Source organism: Centruroides vittatus, unplaced genomic scaffold (genome assembly GCF_030686945.1).
Source record: "Centruroides vittatus isolate TY-2023 unplaced genomic scaffold, ASM3068694v2 contig_460, whole genome shotgun sequence".
NCBI classification, from domain to species: Eukaryota; Metazoa; Arthropoda; class Arachnida; order Scorpiones; family Buthidae; genus Centruroides; species Centruroides vittatus.
In genome coordinates this window covers 1,465,979-1,488,947 of record NW_027122256.1, presented here as the reverse complement: position 1 = coordinate 1,488,947, position 22,969 = coordinate 1,465,979, and the positions used below count along the sequence as shown (strand labels likewise).

At 24.0% G+C, this 22,969-nt stretch overlaps 1 long non-coding RNA gene across 1 annotated transcript; it reads right to left on the bottom strand.

Moving 5' to 3' along the window:
• Positions 1-691: 691 nt before the first annotated feature.
• Positions 692-21,587, bottom strand: LOC136977554 (uncharacterized). Its single transcript, XR_010881108.1, has 2 exons — positions 21,488-21,587; positions 692-975 (listed from the first exon to the last, which is right to left on the bottom strand). It is a non-coding gene; the product is annotated as an uncharacterized lncRNA (long non-coding RNA).
• Between the last annotated feature and the right edge of the window lie 1,382 nt (positions 21,588-22,969).

The following is a 22,969-nucleotide window of genomic DNA, read 5'->3' as shown; positions in this document are numbered from 1 at the left end:
TTAATATTTTACAAGAATTATATGTTATTATATATAGAAAATTATTTTTATGTAAGATTGATGCACATAACTTTCCCAATTAAATAAGATATAAAAATATTTTGCATCGTTGCCTATTATATTTATAGATAAAAACTAGAATAAATTGAAAATTAATTTTTTGTGGAAATAAAGATAATGATATTACAACAGAAATAACTTAATCATCGTAATGAATACGAATTATTTATTTAATGAATATAATTTTGTTTTATTGTCATTTCCTTAAAAATATTTAGATAAACACCAATAACTCGACCCAGAATCCAACTGTCAGCCAGTATTCATAATAATTATCTAGATTAAAGATAAAATAAATACACGTGTAAGCTATTATATGACGATAAATGATGATTCAATGCTATAGTATGGGTGTCAGTTAACAATAGTTTTGTATAAAGTTCCTTATAAAAAAGATTTAAATATAATTGTATTTTCAATATTTTAAAATTTGTTTAGTCTACACTACTTAATACAATTATATTATTTTATAAATTGTTATTTAATTCAATAAATATAAATATTACAATATATTCATAAATTTTTTTCTACTTATCATATTTTAATGTATACCTACGTTTATATGATATATTTTTATTTATATGCCTTATAAATTTGGTGAATATGAGTAACTTAAATAAACTGTTTAACATATTAATCAATTCAAGATATTTTATTAAATATTTATTCTGTTTTCATATTCATATAGGCTGTAGTTCTTATAAATAACAACACTAGACTATAAGGTAACGGCCTAAGACAAATTTGGTCTGCAAATCGATACTTGGCACGAAGAGATCCCAGACTACGGTGCAAAGGACAGGAGACTATATATAGATACATTTAACATAACGTCTCTGTTAAGACGGTTTCATTATTTGACACAATGTGCGCTCGAAATTATCTCCTCTTCTTACAGGAATGTCATAGTAGGCACTGTAAAGTAATATATAAACATAAAATATAATACAATTTAACGGGTAGCATTTCTGTTAATTGCATGATTAGTATCTTTTAATAATAAGCTAATTTATTATTCTAATCCACTACCTTAAAAAAGAAAAAATAAATAACAATAATAAAGAATATCTTAAAATAAATGACTGAACCACAAATACAATATTTAAAGTTATTTTACACACAAACTATACATATATATAATATAGACAATATTATATTATTATATAACGAAAAATAAATAAATCGATTGTTTTCAAATTATAATCAATTATTATATATTCAAATAAATCATATTAATACAAAATAAAAATTACAGTAAACAGCCTAGAAGTGTTTATGGTGTATTTTATTTCACATTATATAATGTTTTAAAATAATAAATATTAATTTATTTTAATTTTCAAGCAATTAATTTAATATTTCAAAAATAAAAAGTAAATCTAATTAAGAAATCAATTCGTCATTAACTTAAGGAATCGAGTCCAGAATTAGTATCAAATTAACAATAATTTGGTACTAATTCTGGTATGAATAAATTAATAATATTTATTCATACCATAGTCAGTAGATAGAAAGACGTATAATTTTTATATTATATAATATTTATACGATATGAAAATTATATTTAATTACATAATATATATATAAATTAATTTTTTGTATTATACAGTACATACAATGTATAGTACAATACATACAATTGTACAGTACATGTCAATACAAATCTTTAACTACAATAAATAAGATTTTTTAAGAACCAAAATAATGTAAGCATATCGAATTAATATTTTGGTTTTACAAAATTCCTGATAGCTTTATAATGAATTCTTATAGGTTTCAGTGTAGGTCTTCTCGTTCATTGATTGTTGTAATGAATCAACCGATTTTTCATTTACAAATTAGGTAACAGATTTGTTTTTCAAATTTATTTCTCTATATATTATCGATCGAATTACACTAATTTATATTTAAATATCAGCGTAAAGATTTAGTTTTGTTCCCATAAATAATTATTTCCTATTTCTGTTCTTTGTTCTTCATTTGTTCTTCTATAGATAGAGACTATGAACTTTTAGGAATCCTGCTTGTTTATTGGTTCCAAATTTAGGTAGCAGATTAACTTTCCATTTTCATAGATGTCCTCAATCCTTTGAATTTTTCGTACATTTTTCAAAATATGAAAACGTAGTGCGAATAAATAAATGCTACAAGTGATATCTTTTTTTGCGGTTTATCGTTTTTAATATATAGTTCTGTTATTTAATACTTTCTAAAAATAAATTTTTAATATTTTATAATAATCATGCTTTTCTTGATATTTTTTTGATACAATATCTCAGTTTAATTTCATTATCAGACATCAAATTTTGGAAATAATTTTTCTTTTGTCAATGAAAAGTATGATATATTTTCTCATACTTACTATTTTTTTAATGGCTACAGAATGTAATTTGGATATATACAATTTTTTTATGCAAACATAAAAAGAATTTGTTTTAATTATAATTTGAAGTCGTTATTTTAATTATTGATTCAACGTATTATTTTAAAGTTTACTTCAGGTATAAATAAAGAAATTTTTATTTGATAATTAAAATTTTAAATATCGCTAAGCGTATTTTAATTACCTTGCTACTAATGATACATCACATTAATTGTAAATTTGTAAACATTTAAAAAAATTCCAGCTACGAGTTGCTCAACTTTTCCGGCAACATTTAAAATTTTGGTGATGCCATCTGTTATCATATTTCATTTTAAAAACTTTTTATATTTTTAACTATTATAAAATGGCAAAAAGCTTCATTTTGAGGGTAGGGATGGGTTTTATGAAAAATTGTAAATGCTAATATCGAGTAAAATCGTCATTAAGTTCGACCCTACTGAAGATACACACGACGCCCTTTATTTCCCCACCCTCGATCTTTAATCACCAAAATTTAATAGCATCAATCGCGCCTAATAAACAAACCGCCCTGAAAAATTTCAGAAATTTTCGACAAAAAAGCACAGGAATTATTAAGCTTCAAACAGGGTGAACAAAATCGTGCCTCCCACACAGAAAAAACCCCGAATCTTTTTTGCATTTCTCGACGTTTCAAGATGTCCTAAGTCCAAAAATGTAAAAATCTTCGGGGGGGGGGGTCTTTTTTGACCGATCGCCATACTTTCCCTCTGTTTTATATAATAGCCGGAAAAGTAAAAATAAATTATTATTGTTTTAAAAATATTTTTCAATATTTTAATAAATTATATATGTAGCTTAGTTAGATATATCAAAATGAAGAAATTAGTCTGTTCTTTTTACAAATGTAAAACTAATTCACAGGAAATGTTTTTGATCTTTTTTAATATAAAATTAAATTGTACTCGTATAACATAGACAACATCTCTTATATGTGTTATTTTATCCGGAAACCATGATTAATTGATACTTATCGAACAAAAAGTTAGATTTTATGTTTATTATAAGGAAAATAAAACAAAAAGAAAAATACGGTTACAAGGTTTTAACATTTTATATTATAAATTCACCATTCACTTTTTTCATTAAGTTGTTTAAAAAATAAAATCATGATCAATTTCCTCCATCTTACCCATCCATCTTCCTTCATCCAATTTAAATGTATTATAGAATATTTGATGGAAAAAAACAGGATTACGTTGGCTCATATTTTACCAATTTAAATTTAAAATTTTCTTCCTTAAAAAGTGTTATAAGTAGACAAATCTAAAATTAGCGATGACAAAAATGATATAAAGTAATCTTTTTAATAATTATACATGAATTAACTGAAGTATACTCTTTCTAAACAAAGGGAAATTTTAATGGAATTGATGATGATAACTTATCTAATAGTAAAAAATAACTTTTTAAAAATAACTTATCTGCTTTTAGGAGCTTATGAAAGGATTCAAAATAAAAACACTTGAAATTATATAAATTAGATTAAATACTTAAAATTTCTACTCTGTTTATTACTGTTCAGTGTTTATTGTAATTATTTTTTATAAATATATCTAACATATTTCGAACAAACACGTATATTATTATTTTTTTCTCCTAATAAATAATTTTGAGAAAAAAATTTCAATAGAAGTTTTTCGAAAAAGCTACACTGTCAATGTTTTGAAAGAAAAACATAGAATTAAAAATGTTTCAATTTTATGTAGTCTAATAAAATTTTTAAATTAAACAGGAGCATTTATTTAAAATAAGTATTCGAAATTGATCAAAATCTAATGGAATACTGCCATGTTTCCTCATACATTTCGTTATATGCTTATCGAAATCAATAACAAGCTGCGAAAGCCAAAATTATATCAAAAAAGAGATGAAAAAAGACCAGTATTCAGTAATGGACTAAATATCCGGATTCCAGAAATTGAGAGCCATAGTTAACGCACGGCTGCTTTGTTTTGCTTCCCGTGGCCAAAGAACCAAATTGTATTTAACACACCGTATGCCACATACGGTGTGTTAAATACAATTTGGTTCTTTAATTTCGATTGTTTATTTTGTGTTTTAAGTACATATTTAGCCTGTGTCCAGAAAACAGAAAAAACCATAAATCCGACCAATTTCTAACTTGCCGGATAATTGGTCCAGTACGTACTGTATTTAATGTTAGTAGAGGAAAATTAATAAATTTTCAATATAACGTCCATATAATTTATAGTATTTTCTTGACCAATAAAAATTGATCTTGTATGTGTTGCGTCATAGAAATGATTCAAACATACATCATTCCGGTTCGATTTTCGTTCAAAATAGATTATGCCGTTCTTGTAGCTAGCGTTCTTTGAGAACTAAAACACTCGAACAAGCACAATTAGCCGAATTAGACAGAAAAAGGATGAATTATTCACATGGTAAGCCCTTATTTATTCATCTTACCAAATCAATACTTCAAGAGTACAATTACGAACGCTACAGTTATAGTCCGTAAAATACAAATAGTTTTTAGAATTTTTTTTATTTTAATTTTCTTAACATAATTTTTGTAATCTATAAAAAGCATTTTAAAAATAATAAAAATTCAAAAAATCATAAATCTCCTAATTAATGATCAAATAAAATGTTTCGCTGCAATATACAAGTTTTACAATTTTATTCATTGCATTTTTATTAAAAATAACTTTTCACAACTGTACAATACGAAATGAATAATATGAATTCACTTTCTTTATTTACTATTCAAGAATACAAAAATATTTTTAAAAACTATTGGATTGGATTGATGGAATAAGACAACGTAATACACAGGCAATTTGCCAAGGTGGGGTGCCTTCCGGAAGAATTTTATATGGAAAACTGGCTCTAATTAGATGTTAGACACACAAAGAGAACCAGAAAACTTCACGCGGCTAGTCGATTGGTTAAACGCGAACTCACCAGTGTACTGTAGTTTTATCCACTTGGACACTAGTGGGCTAAAACAACTATTTATTAAATTTAAAAACAATAAAATTACTACATAAAAGATGATTATTTACATTTGCTACTTATTATCTAAATGCAGTACACTAGTATGATCTTTGAAATAAAATAAAATTACCAGACTAAGAATACGAGAAACACAAAAATATTAAGTTATTAGGATATTTAATGTTCTGGAAAATCAAACATAATGTAAAGAATACTTTTGCAGTTCACAAAAAAAAAAATTAAAATAAAATAAAATTTTCTTTAAATAAGTTTCTAATTGGAATAATTTCATCTTCTGCTATCAGGATCAGGGTTTGAATTCAATATAAATCTCTTATAGTTTTTTCACAGACAGTTTGATTCAGAGTATTCTATCTCTCAATTATGTTTCCTTACTCCAGTAACACCCAATTCCTTCTCTGTAAGGTATAAAATTAGGACATATGTTCTATTGAATGTAAAGCTGTTTTTTCAAAATCTTAACCGGACAATGAATCAATTGATTTAAAAATCATATTTGTGGTAAGCAGCTTACATGCATTTAATAATAATGTATGATAAAACAATACTAATTAGGATCTGTATAGAATTAATTAACTAGACAAAGATATACTCGTAAATTCTTAATTCAATGATAAAGTGAATGTTTCATTAAAATATGTAGAAGTAATGGATTTAAAAATGTACTAATATATCTCAAATCCAAAAGATATTAAATGATTTATTACGAATTTAAAATAGTGCTTTTTATATTTAGTGTTGTTAAGATAATAATTAAAACTACAACTTTCAGACTTTGATAGGTCTAGTTATCAAAAGTGACAATGGTAGAACAGAAAACAAAGAAATGTTCTGGCAAGCGAAACATTTTTTATACAGGTGAAGCGATAATAGTAGCAAGAAGAGTGATCTTTCACAACACCAAGTGGACTATTTAACACTGATAACCTTAACAGTAAAACACTTTTGGCAATTACTATCTTCGAAATAATTTTTCTTCAATTTTATTGCCTCAACCCTGGCATAGGCCTACAATAGAACATTTTGATTGTTATGTCTGCCAATGTTGAGTCAGTAATGTCGAGATCCTAATATTTAAATCGGTGCCACTTGTAGAAAATAGGCAGCTTTCCAAAATAGAACAGTGTTCTTAAACCTTAGAAACACAAATTCTTTTAAAACACGAAGTTTTTTTTTTTATTTTGTAGTCTTTTTAACGGTTAAACCTAATATATTTGAAATATATGGTAATAGATATAAAATTCTAAACTGAATATCTAATTTATTAGTTTAAGTTATTACAAGTAGTTTAATTTAGCCTAATCTGTTACATGTGAACATTTATTAGATTAAATTAAATTAATGCTAAGTGAATAATAAATTAATGCTAATCATTAATAGTTTGTAATAAATTATTAGAGTACTCCCAATAGAGCTACATAATTTTTCTTCATTAACTCAATAAGTCTCATATTAACAACTAAACTTTTATATATTAATTGTATATACAATATATAATACTATGCTTATACTAGTATATTGTACAGTACATTTATAATAATAAGAAATGAGAGATAAGCTTATGCATGCATGTTTTGTTCATGTCTACTAATATAAATTTTCACATATTCAGTAATTGCTTACATAAGCTAGATTATACAATTTTGTTAAATTACATTACAGTATTATACAAGCTACAGTACAGTACATTATGGATATATATAGGCCTATATATATATATCAATAATGTACTGTACTTCCTTTCTTGATTAACCTATTATCAATTTCGTAAAGTAAAATTTTTATGATAATCTTGCATTAATATTAGTAAGAATTTTCTTTTAACTCGCATTAAAAAGTGACGATTTCAATCTAATTTGTTAACAATTTCTAAAACAACCAAATAAGAAAATTAAACTTGTAATTTAAGTTATTCATATGAAAATGCATTATTTGAAAATCTGTAATAGTTACTTGAATAATAACTTTCTTCTTTAATATATAATTTTCATTCGTAACATAAAATTATTAAAAAACACTCAATAAATAAAATTTAAATCTAAATAATTCATTAAAACTAAATTATTTTATGGTATAAACAGAAAAAAAACAGGTTCAGTGTGTATTGTAAAAAGCTAAATACGTAATATTTTAATTCATTAATTCTAGTATGTATAGTGTTATAAATGCCTCACTATTGTTTTTAAATTAATGTATATTTTAAAATTAATATTTATGAGTACCTGTATTTGTATGTTTTATATTAAAAATTGAAATGTTGTTATTAAAAAGAACATTGAAAAGTTTAGATAATCTTTCTTTTAGTTTTCACTTAAATTTTCAATACAATAAAAATAATAATATTTAATAATTGATGTATCTTTAAATCTTGTTAAGCATAAATCAAAACTTTAAAATTGTGTTTTACTTTGTGTAATTTTTAAAATCAAAATAGGAATCAGCAAATTAAATGTAGTATTGGAAAAGGTTGACAATAATAATAAATAAAAAAAGACGAAAACCTCTGATTTTAAAATGTTAAATTTCGATAATACTAATGCTTAAACACGTGTAAGTCATATTACTAATAATATAAATAAATACAAAAAGAAGACACAGTTGAATAACCCAGAGATTAGATCTACAGATTAATAAATTTCAACAGAATCGACTTTTAAAATTAAAAAAATAATAATACATAAACCTCGAAGTAATGGAAAGTAAAATCAGTTGTTTTGAATGTCGGGTTAAAATCATTGCGAAAGTTACGGTCGCTTTCAGTTTGTCATTACAATTGTTTATATTATATATTCGTAAATGATGAGTGATTATGAATTTATTTTGCGATTAGATTATTATCCACATTAGTCTGTTATTAAACAGAAAACAAAACATTTTATTTTTCTTCTTTACAAACACAAATATTTTACTCGACAAAACATTTCTTTAAACATACAGCGAAAATAATTAAGTCTAGGTCTAATCTTTGGGTTATTCAACTACCCCTTTATTTGTATTAATTTTAGTAGTATTATTTATACATGCTCAAACGTTAATAATATTGAAATTTAATATTTTACACGAATAAAACATGAAAGAACTTTTTACTGCATTGAAAATGGAGTGTTTAATATATATTAAACATAATATAAACTTTGTTTTAAATAAAAATTAAAAAGTATTATCAAGAGGACTTTTCAAATTAAATAAAATGCTATTGATTTATAAGTTAATATACATTTTAAAAATCTATAATCTATTCACAATAATTTTTCAAGAGGATGTAGCTTAATATTTTATCACTTGTCATTTATCTGAATAGCGATATAGCAAAAAGAAACACTGGAATGATTGATCATGTGCTATAAAATAAATTTTGATCTGTCAGATCAATATTTATTATAGAGACTAAGAAGAAAATATTTTGAAGATTCGTGTAGTAAATGCTTAATTTATATTATATATTTAAAGGAGGTTATGTAGCAGTTCAAACATTTGAACATAATCGAGTTTTAAAATCATTATATAACAACTTATATCATTCAAATGTTGTGAAGTATGTTACATTTTTTCAGTTACTTATATACAAAAGTGTCGATAAAATAAATTAAAATAATGATAAAAAGAGCATTTAATAAAGAAATATCTCATAATTTCGAAAAATAATGAATATTTCTTATAAAATAATCACCATTCCTTCAATTTTAAACCCTTCTGCCTACCAATTTCTTTTTCGAATATTGACAGTTTTAAAATCAATTCTAAAACTTTTAATGAAAGTTACAAAGTAAATAATAACATGGTAAATTAGTCGAATCGTATACATTAAACCATTGAATTATCATTTTATAAACATTAAATTTTTCATCCTTAAAAGATAAAAATCCAGACAAATTATACTAATACTGTAATAAGTTGGTCCGATTTCTTTATTTTATAGATTTTACATAATAAATTTTAAATTGGAACAATTTGATTGCATTTTAAAATATTGAAATAATTTAACTATGAATTTTCATTCTTTCGAAATTCAACTTGTAGATACTATAATGGCAACATGCCACACTTTATTTCAAGATTCTTCCATCCATCACACTGACAAATTAAATCTAGTAAAAAGAAATAACAATTTGCACCTGTTACAGAATCTAACTTTTCTCAAAAATGCTTACTGAATATATATTATATTTTTTAAAAATGAAATATAAAACAGAATTAACTTCGGCGATTCTTTGAATTTATATATAACTTTAAAAAATTCAAATTATTAGGAAATCTTTTCTGATAAATTACTTGAAAATAAAGATTTTATTGGTAACATTATTATTATTATTATTCATATCAATGATACGATTAAATTATACTATACTATATCAAATACATTTAAAAATTAAATATGACAGCAACAAGAATACGTATATGTCCAACTTAAACATTTCATGAATTATGAATCATTCAACTGCTAAGATAATTGATAACTGTCTGAGAGTGTGATATTATCATTGAACCAATTGAAACAAAAATCAAAAATATCGCAGACTTTCTAAATTTTTATTTTATTAAGATGAATGTATTTCAAGGTGACCTCCAATTGTTTTGAATATCTTCTGGAAACATTTCAAGCCATTGACTTTAAGTACATTCAAATGCCATTTACATATAGAACAGTTAAGTGCAACTACGTCGTACCATAAAATATTCGATATTCGAAGATATATATATATTATATTTAAAAATTTCTTGAAAGAATTCTTCATATATTAAACGCTTTACTAATTACTTTCCCAATTTCCCTATTAATTTTGCGAAAAGAATTATTGAAGTTTAAATAACTTCACACGAAATTTCATTATTATTATTTGAAAAGTTGTAATTAATTGCAATTTATTGATTCAAATTTGTATCTTGTAGAATTTATAGGTTTACATTTATCATAAATCGATTTTTCTAACTTAATAGGAACAATTTAAAAAGCTAAACTTCTACGAAACTATTACTTGAGTTTCATATATACTAAATCAAAATCAATAAAATACGTATTAATGTTAGCTTAGGCCTATTTATAGATTCTCAAAATAATTCAATATTTCGATTTTCAAACGATACGAGTGCGTAACTTTAAGAAAAACTCAATATTTTGTACAGTAGATCAAAAGTCGTTGACCTTTATTGAACATTTTTCAGCTATTTTAAATTATATTATCGCCTTGAAACATATTTGCTGTGAAATCTATAATTAGAAATAATGAAAGCAGAGAAAGGAAAGTTAATTTTAAATTTACACCATTGACAAGAGTAAGAATAGTAGGCTAATACTTGCTGTATATTGTTACTGTCAAAATGTTGAAGTAAATAAAACACGACGATTTATATAAAATATTTAATCATTAGAGTGTGATACATGACAATTCATTTATTCTCATTTGTTATAAAGATAACTATTAAAGATAGAATATAAAACGCGACATCAAGGTCTTACGTGATTTAAATTCTTATGATAATTTATTTTTATTTTCATAAATTAACTGATGATCATCTTTGAATAAAATTAAAAGTTAATCTTATTAAACTAAGTGTATTTTAATTAGTAGAATCCATTAAATATTCGTTAGTATAACTTATATGTATTATATATAGAACACGGAGTTTAGATAAAAGGAAATGGTTATAAAGTTAAAAAAAGTTCCTTTTATAATCATCAGATGGCGGTTTTATTGACCATCGGGTTTGCTATAAATACATTACGATAGAAGTACTGTATTCGATCTACACAATGAATGTCACAGCTCAATTGATACAATTGAGACGTAAAACACAATATTAAATGTGTCAGACGTTTTTTTTTAGATAAAAAAAAAGTGTTAAATTTTTTATTTTTTATTTTTATAAATTCAGGCCATGACTTTCAAGTCAGTTTATATAAGAATCAACGTATAAACTTTTTATATATATTTAAAATAATTGATTTTATTTTCTATTTCTATTTTTTTATTTTTTGATATTGTCAATTGAATGGATTAGATCCAAAGAAATTAACCAGATGCCATCTATTGAAAGTAATAAAATATTTTCCACCATAATTATGGTTAATAAATGTAAGATCGTGTTTTAATTTTTACAAAAACATTATTTAACAAGTATTTATGTATAAATAAAAGGAAATTGCAGTTTGATTTTAATAACTCTAAATTGGAAATAAGTCACTTACATTTGTTTAATAACACGTACAGTACTGCATTTATCTTCTCCACTCAGCAATTTTTTAATTAATTTTCCTTAATCATACAATAATATACTTGAACAGTATTGCATACAACGTTAGAAATTACAACAGTTTATCATTTTGAATGTCACGAACAGTTATTAATTATAACAAATTAAACTTTATCGCTTACAGTACGTCGATTCAATTTATAAATTTAGCCACATAATATATTACATATGATGATGTAATTTGTGAAGGTGAATAGTACTACACAGACAATGCAAAACACGTAGGAAGCTTTTAACATTGCGTTTTAGGCTAGAAAAATAAATATTAACAACCAAATAAATATATTTATAATTATTGTTAGTGTTTAAAATATAGTTTCGTTGAATATAAAATAGTTACTCGCATTATTTGACATTGATTGTTGATATAAATCAATAAAATTTGTAAAAAATTATACTTAAGATTTTTGAATTTAGACCTAATTTCAGTGACTTATAACACACAGACACACATAACCAACAATAAAAAAGAAATTATTTTAACGAAAATTAAACATTTATAAATGCGGACACATGAACTCCAGAATACAGCGTAGGCGTTCCTCGTTGACCTTGAACTTCATCAATATCGAGAATACAAGAATAGTAAAACAGCAACCGAATTTCTACATTGATTTTAATTTAATGAAATGCATCACGTTTGAAATAACAGCTTATAATCTATAATATATAATAATAAATATCTATATAAAACTCAGCAAATTTACAAATAACGAGTAAGGATATACGGGCTGATATTAATCAATGGAAGAATATGACATTTTTTAAAACACGTGTACTGTATACGCCATTATTTCATATTAAAAGATTTAATATATCAGAAAACAATTTTGAAACGAAAATATACAGATTTATAATCATATAAAATTATATAGTACATTAGAATATTGGAATAGTAGTCTAAATTCTTTCAGAACGTGTCATACGTCTAATGACTTTCTTACTATACACGCTTTTTTTAGATAATTTTACGTCTCCGTGACGTAAGTTATTGCGTCGTGTCTCTTAATAGTAAATCTTTAAAAGGAAGGGGGGAAAGAGATAAATAAATCTAGTTAAAAGGCTATAAATCTCTCCTTCTATTTTGCAATACGGGAACATCAAAAGTCGCAAATTAACACATTTGCTCAATTGTTGTATTTTAGATACATTGAAATAAAATAATCGTTTGTCTTTATAACTGAATAATGTATTTAAATAAAGAAAGCATCAATTTAAATGCCTTTTTAAATTTCTATTTTCAGAACAATCAGATTTATTTTAAATATTTTACAAAAAACATTAAAAGGAAATAAAAATAGAGAATGAAGAGAATGAAATAAATAAACTTCTACATTTTAATTAAATATAAGATTTTTACTATAATTTAATATATTTTAAAAATTGATGAAATAGTCTCAAAAGTGTTGTAAATATAACATTTTGAATAGTTTTACCATGTTAAATTACATTCTTAAAAAAAAAATCTTTATTATATCTAGTTTTTTATTTAAACGCGACTTTATATTTTCGTAATCAAGTAAAATATACTTATTTAATAAATCGAAATTCTAAACAGAATAAAAGTGAAAATTTTCTTCCTCTATTGAACATGTTTATTAATCAATTAAAGTTTTTGTTTATAACTGAAACTGTGAAATTTGTCCTTTGTAACTAAAGGATTGCCGACTTGTTTAAACTAGATGAATAACAAAAACAAAGTACGTTGTACGAATAGTTGTACGAATAAAGTTTACTATAATACTGTAATGAAGTCCAGATAAATATTCGAGATAAATATTTATTTACATTAAACATATTACATATCGAATAAGTAAAAAGTCAAAAAATTAAAAATATCTATTTTAAATAAATATTTCATAATCTTACGATAATCTATATTTGAAAGAGACAAAATACTGTACTTGCTTTTTCAAGAAATAGGCGTAGCTATATATACAAAATGTATTTTCCTCTTCTAAAGAAGTAATTAATTGGATGAGCAAAAATACATACTGTAGCAAGAATTATTAAATAAGAATTATAACAATCGCAAAGGCAACTTTTAGAAATAAAAGAAAATATCGTTTTGAAAATATATATATATATTTATAAATAAATAAATAAATATTCAAAACTTATGAATAAATTCTACTGTATATTTTTGCTAGTAAAATTACAGTAATTACTTCTTCATAAAAGGAAAATACTTTTTGTATATACAGCTACGCCCATTTCTTGAAACAATCTATTGCATGATATAAACAGAAATATGCCTAATTCTTGAAAAAGAAAGTATTTTGCTTCTTTCATGTATTTTATCTTATAATCGTACAATAATCTACTGACAATTGGCTTTAAAACAGAAGTTTAAGGAAATTTTCTGAAGAAACTAATCAGTTTTTATCTATACGTCAAATTTTAGTAGTTGTTGTTCAAAAACATTTATACATGGGAATAACCTCATCAAAAATAATCCAGATATCTTTAATGTTTTTTGAAAAATCATATTGCAGAAAAGAGCTGAAGAATCAATAGCGAGGTTGAGGCCGAAGTTTTAAACGCGAAAACGTGTACGTCGGACGTTCAGCGCCGCTTTCCTGTAAGCCTAGAAGTTTGACAATGGTGTTTGGAAAGTCGGTGGAATCATGCTCGACATTCCAAATGCCATTGTCAAACTTCTAGGCTTAGAAGAAAGCGGCGCTGAACGTCCGACGTACACGTTTTCGCGTTTAAAACTTCGGCCTCAACCTCGCTATTAACTTCAAAATCTAAAAGCTATCAAGCCTTTCTGATGCTTTATAGATCCTGTGATTGAAAGTGAATCTTACATTGTTAGTTGTTGCAAGCCAATTCCACGAATATATATTTTATTTAGATTTTATTGTATTCCTTTGCTCTAATAAGTCTATATGTAAAGAGACTTATTGATTAATAGAATTTTGTATAATAAAAGCGATAAACTTAAGAAAAAAGTTCTCATAAATAAAAGATCCGAATTCGTTTGTTCGCTGTTCGAATAAACTAAAGGGATTTTAATAAGAATCGGTAAAATTAATTAGACAGAGAAGTTGCTCTTAATGATATTGGTTTAAAGAAACATAACTATGCCTGAGGCTGTTACTGATTTTTTGCAAGATTTTATAATGATATCAGATAGCAAAATCGCTTAACGATGACTTTTGTTGTTACATTATTCGTCTATAATTTCCATTTAATTTCCTTTTAAATAATCTAAAATGAAAGGATAGAGAATAAGACGAAAAAAGAATAAAATATATTGAAAATAGAATTAGGTCTCAGATATCAAATGCAGCGCACGTCAGGCATAATCCCAAGGAGAGTACTTTAATCTCTTTACTGATTTCTTAAGAATCAATTAACAATTGTTTCCTCTGGAAACGATTATAATGCAGGTAAAAAAATGCTGCCGTTGCTAAAACTGAAAGATCCAAATGTATCTTTAAGTTTTAGCAATGGGAAAATATCTACTTGAAAAAATAATTAATTATTTATATCTTTAGCTGACAACTTAATATTAACTAATTATGGATTCAACCAGGCTCGTAATAAAACAGACAGGTAACGAATAACTGCATGTGTAACCTGAGAAACTCGATCCATGAAAAATTCCTAAAGCTCTGTCGAATCAGATGTTTCAAAGCGACAGGCAAATACTTGCCCCTCATCCATCGCACAATTATAAGCAAATACCGAAAAAAAGGATTAAAGAAATACATTTATTTGCAATTGATGCTGATGATTTATTGTTTCTTTAGAAGCTCTACAATTAAATGAATTTTAAATTCAATTCTGTTCAATACTCTTTCTGTTCAATACAATTCTGTATCTTTATTTGTTTATTTTAAAATCAAGATTTCCTAATTCTTGAATCAGTCAAAAAATATTTTATACGTCCGCTTACTTCATGAAACTTTGAAACATAGTTAAGAAATAAGCAAATTTCTGCTTACGTAATTTAATAGGTCATTTCAAGAACAATGCAATTATAATCGTACACAAAGTCTAGTCAAAGATCTCTATAATAATTTAGATAGCATTTACTTTATGAAAATCATAATTATGCGAAGTTTTTTATTATTAATACTCATAAATTTTTAAAAATAATTTAATTAGTTAAAAATACATCCAATATTTTTTAATTAGGAATATTTTAATACATGATCAAATAAAATTGTATCGTACAACGATATTACTTTTACTTACAGTTAATCCGTGTTTTTAAATTGAAATGCTACTAAATAGTACTTGCAATATATTGTAATAAAATTCGATAAAATAATATTTATTACTGTAGTCTGCTTATTGATGATAATTTTATTTAAAACAAGAAATAAATATTAATTAGATAATTTAAAATATATACTTGTTTGACTTTTGGATGAAGCATCTAAAAAAAGTTGTTTTGGATTTTAATTAATTATTGTAACTAATCTGTTTTCAAAATGAATAATAATGATAAATTAACTCACTAACATATGAAACTTACCCATAATTATTTACATATTTTTATTTTTTTCCAAATAATAATAATAGGATTTTAAATAAATAATAATTTAATTTCTTTCATCTAAGTCGGTTATTTTCAAATTTTCCTAGAAATAATTGAAACTTTTTACCGAATAATCACGTATTGCACGTCTGCTATCAATTTCTCAAAGTAAGCAGCCTCAGTTTTTAACTTTATATTAACCTTAAACAAATTTAAACATTAATGAAAAAATAAAATATTTAATATAGAATACAGGTTTTAAAATATGCATTAATAATTATACATAAACAAATATATCGAATATATTATTATTAAATTTTAATGAAATGAAATTTATTTTTTGGAATACAGTTTTGCTCGTAACTTGTAGTCTTTCAAGAGTAATTGATATGTTTTATGCTGTATTTTCATTATTGTATGAACGGAAAAATAAATATATACTTCATTAAAAAAAATTTTTTTTGTTTAGTGTGTGTAGTAGTTACATATCGTTAAACCCGTTAACGATTAATTAACACTTTATAGATAAGGTTATAGATTTTAATAATTTAAACAATCTTAATAATAAATGATATTAAACAGTAATTTGATAAAGGAAAATAATGAATTCAATAGCGTTTTATTTTTTTAAAAAGCATATAAAATTCAATTTGAAAAATTATAAAATAGAATTTCTGTAATGGCATTAAAGTAAATTAACACCTCATGTAACAATCCGAAAGTTAAAAGATGATTCATTTTATTCTACAAAATTTGGAAAGAGGTTAACTAACATTGATTTTAAAACAATGGAAGAAAATAGAGCGAGATAATTTAGGATGATAACCTTGAGACAACTAATCCATTTTATACTTTGAAGTCCTACTGATTCACTTCTTGTCGTTAAATATGGAAAATATATAAGTAAAAAGTTTTATTCATTCACTTCAGTCAATATTATTTTCAATTGAATCGCAAAGTTGTGATTATGAATATTATGTTAAATAAATTAATTTTATAATTATTTTATATTAAAATGAAAAACGTTTCATAACTGTGTTATCCACGTCTCAGTATTTTGGCAAAGAGCCACATGCGTTTCGCAATCTGTTGCTTGGCCAGTCTTATTCTGTACACTGCTTTTTAAAGCATACTGTATAATAAATTTTCGTCTGTGAGCACTGAGAGAGAATTTTTACAATGAAATTTTATGTTAAAATAATTTTTAAATTATGAAACTTTGTTGTTATTCTTCAATGAAACAAAAATTTTATTAAATATTGCTCTATTCTACCGTAGCGAATATACCGAAAACTTATAAATCTATCTTATAGTAAACTCGAATGTATTACATCACTCTTATATAATATTGTAGAATATATTCTCAGCTCGTTGTAATACTCGTAAAATATTATCTTGTTACATTTATTATAGTTTTCATTTATAAAGGTAAAATTTGAAAACAAGAAACGGGTTTTATATAAAAAAATATATATATACAATATTAGGAATTATTTATATAATACATTCTATTCAGTTGTTGCATATTTTAAAATACAGTACTTATAATATAATACTCGTATACTAAAATTCAACAATATTCTGTTTTGATTAAACTATTGGCATCATTAACATAAATATAAATTATATTTTATATTAATGATATGAATCAATAGTTAATTATACATAAAGCCTCATTGTTTTTAAGAAAAATATTTTAAATACCAATTTATTTATTAAAAAATATTTTAGGTAAAAGTTTTGTTAAAAAGATTTTTTTCCCTTAAATTTATTTGCAAAGAAATAAACATCTCAATTATTTCTACCACTCATTATGTATTCTATTATAAAATTTAAACATTGTAATTCTGAATAAAACAATTCAATTGCAGTTAATTCAAAGCTTTTTTGGTATTCTTCAAGTTGTTATACATTTCTACATTAATTTTTTATTTTGAAAAACAATTATAAAACACAGGCTATAATAATTTTTTAAGTGCAATAAATAAAAAAATATAAACACAAAGTACATTTTTAAAAATAGACATAAAAATTAAAATACAAAAGAAATAAGTATATAGGTGCACTATTTCATATTATTGTCGTCGTATAATTTTAGCGAAGTCAGTTTGACAATCTAATTTTAGATTATTGCCTTCATGTTAAATTACAATACTTTCCCATTATGCGCAGTTTAAAACATTTATTTATTTTTGCTTTTCAATTATACTAGCCAGAACTTGTTAAAAATTCGGTTTTATCAAACAATGACATGCCAATTAGTTCGATGTCACAATTATTAGAATTTTGAATAGCATTCATACTGAAAAAATTCTTTAAATGTTTTCATAAATGCTACTCATCTCTTTTTTTCCCCTTAACTTTATTCCTTTCGCAAGTGAATTTTGCAAAGATTTTTGAAATTATTTTCAAAATTTGAAAAATAAATTTATTTAAAGTTAATTTTTTTTAAAATCGGCTTATATTTTTACATATTATTTTCCCAATATCTCACTGAATACAATATTCTTAATAAAAAAAACTTATTTCCATCCATTTTTGTGAACATTCTAATATTTTAAAAATATTTCACTCTGAACAGAGCTCTTCAAAAGTATATTTACGCATTGTCAAGCCTGTGCAATGATAGCCTGCTTGATCAATTCCTTTTTATTATATAAGTATAATTATTTAAAAAATATTATATTTTATTTAGTTCTAGATGTTTAATATCCGTACTGTAATATAATAAAATAATTATTTTGATTTTATTGATTATTACTGTTAGTATATTTCCAAAATACTATAGAAGACATGCTATATTCAATTTCAGTTATATTAATTAACAAGTTTCCTATTTCTTGAAAATGTTTCATGGAAACTTGATATTTTGCCAGGAAAAGATACTAAAAGAGTTACTTAATTGAAATTTTTGAAACAGTTGGCAATAATCCTAACTTGCCAGAGATTTTCCTGAAAATCAAATTGAATGAATTGAAAATAGGATATTAATTTTGAAAATTTTTTATTGGTTTAATTTAATTTTACGTGATTTAAGTATAAATTATTTATAATTGCCAAAATATACTTTAAATATTTATTAAAAATTTAAAAAAAACATTTAAAATGTTAGCATATTTTTAGAAAATATATACTTTAATATTGTAATATTACAAATGCCAAAGTAATAATATATTTTTATGAATTCTATAGAAAATGAAAATATCGATAAGACAGAAACGTCAAATGTGTTAATTTTGGCGAAAGGACAATCCGTAAATAGTTTATTAATCTAAAAGAAGTTTTACAGCCAAATATAAACATCAGATTTTTATTAGCCTTCACCCATTTTCTTTATAATCCATAAAATATTTTATGAATACTATTAATCGACAAAACTTATATTTTTAAATATTCTTTAATATCACATATATTTTTTTTAATATTAGATTTATGAATATATTAATAATATAAACTTGAAAGTATTTTAACTGGCAAAACATTGAATTTACCAAAAACCGATAACAGAGATTCAATTTATAGTTGTGTAATTTCCTTCATTCATAAAGCTTTGTTACAGTTTTACGAGACTAAAAATATAGTGAAATTAGAAACTGATATAAATTATTTTAAGATTAACAATAAATTTATTCAATGTTTCTGAATAATTGTTTTTCCATTGTATTTCAAGCAATAGAGTCTACAAGACTGTTGTTTGCAAAAAATAGCATAGTTATTTCAACTATATTTAACGAATTAATATTTATAAAAATTTGAAAAGAATGGTTCAAAGTAATCCATTTTTTAATATTTCAAATAATGAATGGCTAATAAATATCAATTGGCATTAAATATAATTTTAATAATATACTTTTTCGTTTAAAAACGAAAATTAAATATACTTTTCAACTTCATTTAATCGATTTTACGTCTATTATTTTCTCTATTTTTTGTGTAAATGTTATTTTTTTTATTTTATAAAACTAAAAATTTTCACACAGATCACGTCGCCTTTAACCTCTTCCTAGTCATTGTGGGCAGAACTCCAAGTCATTCAGACTCCTTCATACCGATGTGCTGTTTTAGTCAACTAAATGAAGGATGTCACTTTGCGTGTTTCGATAACAGGTTATTCTTATTCGCGTTGTTTATAAGCTATCAAAGTCGATTTCGAAAGAGAAATGTAAAATGGTTGTTTAAAAAGCCAAACAGCTATTGCTAAAATTACTAAAATAGTAATAGTTATTTTTTAAATTTAGGCAGGTCATTCAGTGTTTTTAAATAATACGAGCATTAACTTTTGACAATTTACCAAATAATTATTTGAAGTTTTTATTACATTTCTTTTACGTATATTTATTTAATAACAAATAAAACATTATAAATAATTCGAATACATGTAATAGAAAGCAGAATTTAACTATACTTTCATTTTTAAATCTAAAATCTTAAATGCTAATCGAAATTTTTGCTTGATCAAAGAAACTGATGCGGTATTGTGTAAAATGGTATTAAGATTACATTGAGTAAGTGTTATAAAATAGTTTCAACACTTGTCTTTGCTTATGTTATGAAGAAATTCCAAAACTAAAATAAGCTTTTAGTTTAAATCGAATTTTTAATGTCGTAACTTCGCAAATTGAATGTAATGAATGTATATCGAAAAGTTCAGAAAATGAAAATTTATAATTTTTTATTTTGATTTATTTAATGACAATCCAATCAAATTTTTGCACGAAAAATGGAATATATAATAATTATGCAACTGACCAGACAGTGATTTAATATAAACTAATTTCCAAAGCACAAAACAAAAAGTATTAGTATAATTCATACATTATATATATATATTTTGTATAAGTAAAATACAATTTCAAAAAGTTAAAAGAGTGAATAAAGAAGCATATAATTGATCTTAAAAATTCATTTTATTTTGGCAGAGAAAAAAATTCAATATAAAAAGTTTCATAAGATATTTGAAAAAATAAAATGAGGTTATTCCTTTCAAGTAAACATTTTATAAACTATTCTGGCTCAGTGTCAGAACACTGTGACAACTGTAACTTAAATAAATGATAAGCATGACAAAATCGGTGCAGTGCAATATTAAATCTGAAAATTTATGGTTCTAAAGTTCTGAAAATTTCCATAAAGGCAAGCAAATTTCAACTTGCCATTATGGAAATTAACAATGTAGACTAGGTATTATATTTATACTCTTATCAACAACGATGATCGAAAATAACAAGGTTTATATATAAACTATTCTATATTAATTAAATAGATGACTACGCTATAAGATATTAAACGACCACCATGGAAATCCGGATATGAATCTAATCTGGATCTTTATATTTGTAAAGTTATATCAGATAGAGGTGTCATTTCCTTTTGTCATTTTCCTTCAATTCTGTTCTGTTGTGCGATTCCGAAATAATAATAATTAGTAGTATTTTATTTAAATTTCTTAAAATTCATAAATAATGGATTTTGTATTCTGAAAATCTAAATTTCAGAATAAAAATCTGTTATTATTTTTGAAAATTTTGTTTTACACCTTTACATATGAATAGAAGCTCACTTATCTAATACTTGCTACGCTTTCCAACCAACATTACTGCAGTCGAACTTGCTTCTAATGGGTAAAATTACAGATTATACACTCGGATAACACGCATACACATACGCGTAAAGTAAGCTCGATATATATGTACAGTACAGCACACGCACACGCACACACACATATATATTATATACAAGTAATAGTGAAATTTTCTATATATTTTTGCCAGAAGAAATTATATTAAATTATACATTTCAACGAGAAAAATTATTCTAATATCAAAACATTTTTTAAACTTAATTTACAATAGGTAATCCTTCATTGAACAAGAACCACAAAGATAGAAGCAATAATAACAAATATACAATAAAACTTGTGTAAATAGGTTTTATCGCACGGTATCGAACTGAAAAGTTTCCGTTTTGAACAGGTTTCCGCTTTGAACGAGTTTTACTGTATTAAAAAGATACAATAAAAAATAACAAGTACAGAAAATGAACACAAAAACATTTTAAAATAAATGCTATAAAACATAAATATAAAATATATTATACACTTAAAAAATTCCACAATTTTTATATTCTTAAAAGTATAAACAAAAAGTAATACAGATATTTTATTACACATCTATAATAGAGTATTTAGATAAGTTTTAAACATTTTAGAAAAAAACAACTAGCTCAAAATAAAATGTTTACACCGTTCATGTTTTGATGTTACATACGTTATAAGAATGGTACAGTATCTGTGTCAGTCTTTCCTTTTTTATTCACATTAAACAAAAGCTTTTTATAAGACAGAAACTTGGTTCTTAATTATACTCAGTAAAATACTAAAATAGGAGTATAAATATCTTATTAAGTTATGTAAGTATAAATACATAAATAATATTTTTTTTATAAAATTTTAAATATGTACGGTATGTTCAATAATTAATTGATATTTTGACTCATTACAAAACTACTGATATAATTAAGTATCTTTACGCTATTCTGGTTCTTAATAAAATATTTAAAAAATTTTTAAAGTATATGTTGTTATATAAATCAATCAAGTTAGCACGTACAGTACATATCCAAGTATTAGAAAAATTATTCAATTATCTTATTTATTATTTCTTTAAACGTATTAAATCACTTTATACAGAAAAACAATATCAACTGTTTGCAGATTTTCTCTCGCACTCCCGAAAATTTTTTTATACACGTCGCATTGGTGACCTCTGCTTTTTAGA